Raw genomic sequence first — 3706 nt, forward strand, 5'->3', positions numbered from 1 at the left:
GAATGAATAAAAAAAGGAATCGAAAAATATGTAAAGATTTTTTTTCCTTTTTCCCATCGTTTTTAGTCACGTCACTTATATACATGATGGATATACTATTATGTAATGAATATCACATCAATATGTTAAATATCCAATATTAGTTGAATATATACAAACTTATTCAATCCCCCTCTCGAACTAGTTTTTGCGGTTGGAGTTAAGCTCAAGTCTATCATTTTAACAATTCCAATGACTAAATGATGAAAATTAAAACGATTATTAATATTGTTTTTTTTTCCCACTCTATTGGAGGATCAAATAGGAACTTTTTTAACTTGTCATTTTTTTATTTGTTTTTAACCTTTCTGAGATATTTAAGCTTTTAAAACTTTCTCATCTCTCTCTAATTTAGTTCTCAGCCTCAAAGTTATTTTTTTTTTGTGATGTTGAAACCTATAGTCGTTATCTTCGATGCGCACTGGGTAAACCTTCGGATTAACGCAATAACAATTATTTATTGGACACAATAGACTAGGATTTCATGCATATTTGCGGAACCCACCGTTGAAATAAACAAAAATATGAATTTCTGTACATAAGATACAGTAATTAATAATTACACATTCATATAAAAAAAGTCAGTACAACATATGCACAAAACCATATATAAATCAATTATTCCGTAGACTGGACAATGGACATGCATGGAACCTCCACACTTGGCAAGATCTTTTCAGTGGGAGTTAAACATCACAAGTGATTCTACATATACAACAATATATGCACATCAATTCCATAAACAAATTTCTTTTTGTTTCCCTTAACCAACACTGTTAAGGATTTTTTTTGAAACTTATGATATGTCTGAAACTTGAATTCATAATACTTTTCTACTAATTGTTTTAATAACATATATTGTGTATTAAAATTTAAAATAATAAAATTAGGATATGTAGGTATGAATATGATATCATTTTCATCAATATACTATAATTTTCAAATTTTTTATTTCCTAGCAGAGACTTTGATCTTCACTAAAGCCTATCGTTTAAAAACTTTATTAAAAGCAAATCAAGTTCACCTCAATTCCCCTTCCCCTTGCCTCCCCTCCTTTTTCCATGTCTCCACGGTTCCTAAAATGCAAAAATTAAAAAAATTTACGTTATATTATCATATATTTTTTAAAATTTTAAATTCAAAATATATATAAAAAATAAAATTGGTACTTACCGTTAATTTATGCTCTTGCAAATTAACTATCTTCTCCATGCTCTCACCGACATCAATTTTCAATTTATTAATCTTGCACGTCAGTTTTACCCCTTGTAAATTTTATCGTCAAATTTGTAGCCAATGCTAAGTGAAATGCAAACCGTATGAAACTCGAACGGTTCCATACCAATCCTTGAGTCTACCGTGGAGTCTACCGGCTCCAGCACATACAATGTGGTCCCAACAGGAGTTTCCAAAGAATTCTAGGAACTAGACGTAACAATCTGCAAAGAATCTAATTTAATTTTCAATAAGGATCTAATATGCAAAGTCTCACTTTTAATGATTAGTAATAATAACCTAGTTTTGTAATTATCAAAACAAGATAAGTCTAGCATTAAAACATTAATCTCATTTACGAAATTTATATGCGTTTAAGACATAACAATCTTCCTTTTTTAATAATCACAAAAATTGGTTAAATAGAAGAAATAAATATGCAATAATTAAATAAATTGAAATAGCATATATAAAAACTCTCCCTGAATTAAAAAAAAATATCTTTAACCAATTTTAGTTTCCCCTAAAATGATTTAAGAGATAATCAATTTTTATACTCCCCTTAATTAAAGTGTTTAACCATGAATATTAATCTCTCTCTTTTTGGGATAATCAAAAAGCAAAAGAAGAAATAAACAACACAATTTAATAAAGGGAAATTTCATTAAACAATCGAAATTACATGATATTGAATCACTAAAAACTTAAATGCAACAAAATAAAAAAACTAAGAGTCGTCTTTCGGGGCATCCTGAAGAAAGGTGTCTTGCAACAAATTCATCGTCATGTTGAAGAAAGTCACCGCACAGACCGGTTAACCAAAACCCATTTACATTACTGACCAACAAGAATAAATCAAAATCACGGCATATCACTGGCCAATTTGAATAAAATACATTACCCATTTACATTCAATCATAATAAAATCCGCCTCACAGATTCAAAAATAATAAAATCATCACTAACAATCCGTGAAATTCCCATTTCTCAATTTTAAATAAACAAGTTTACACGTTAGTAAATTTTTATATTTGCATAGAAAATGAATCTACCCAATTAATTACACAGTTCACAAATTATAGCTATTTGAACACAAATAAGACAATATTTCACTGTTATCACATGATTCAATAGGATCATCACACTTCATTGAATATTTATCATCTTTGAATTAACGAGCACAAGTGAAGTCACAACACAATTTTGTGTCCAAAATATAATACCAATAATTAATATATAATTTTTTTTTCATTATTAGCAGTTGTTCTTCCAATCCATTTCTTCATCCATTAAAATACATCAGGTCAATATTTCTAACTACATTTACTATTTCAAACTTGATAAACTTCATTTGACTTTAGAGCAGGCAATGAAGACCCATATTACTCCCAAATAATCGAGAATATTTGTTTCACCATGTCCAATTCCACATAAAATAGAAATTATATAACACATTTCTAAAGTTCAATTATACCATCAAATTCCCTTAAACTATTAAATTTTATTGCAAATCCCAATTTAAAACTACAAGTTATTCAGTTCAGATACAATAGAGAATTCATATAGACTGAAATGTATTCACACAATAGGTACAAAATTAAAGTAACGAATGGTTGCTACTCATAATTACTAGGTTTAGAAAAGAAAATCAATTAATCATTTAATTTCAAACCTGAAACAAAATTTGACTAGAACATAAAAGAATTCATCCTTTACATGTCCAATTAACACAAACTGTTATATTTTTTAGTACAAGAACAATAAGAACGATCCCTAATTTTTTTTATTTATCCATTCTTTGTCTTTATAAATAATTTGGAAATATGAAAGTTTGGTCTTTGTAAATCAGAGAAGTGCACGTGATTCATCATTCAAATCCTTAAATGAGATGACTCCTCCTATGTATATATTCAAGTGGAGAAGATCAAAGAGAAATAAAATTGATTGGGTATTGAATCTCATCATCGCCATGTTGAAGAAACTCACCGCATAAGAAGTAGCACTGAATCTCATTGCTCCTCGAACTGTAGGTCTCTGTGTGCGGCATGTGTAAATCAAAACAATAGCTCTGTGTGTGTGTTTCTTAAGAAACGAAGGGCTCCTCGGTTTTGGGTTTTTGGTTGGAAAGCTAAGAAAAAGACTCGGTATTAGTGGTTTGGGGCTTTGGGGATGGGGCTGATCCATTATCAAATTGTTTTTTTTATAGTTTTAGAAAATTTTAAGAGATTGTTAATTAATGGTTTCAATCAAATTATGAGTAACAGAAACATCTTCTCTCTAAAATAAGAGTATTGTTTCTCTCTCTTTGTTGAGAGTTTTGGTCCTATTTCTAAAGCACGAGGTTCCTGAGTCTTTTAGTGATCTACTATCTAACATCTGGGTCGTAACTTCCATTGGGAACAATGGATAGCACGATGGCAGATCTCTCACTATCAGTTAATGAAGAAGATGA

Source organism: Henckelia pumila, chromosome 3 (genome assembly GCF_033568475.1).
Source record: "Henckelia pumila isolate YLH828 chromosome 3, ASM3356847v2, whole genome shotgun sequence".
Lineage (NCBI taxonomy): Eukaryota > Viridiplantae > Streptophyta > Magnoliopsida > Lamiales > Gesneriaceae > Henckelia > Henckelia pumila.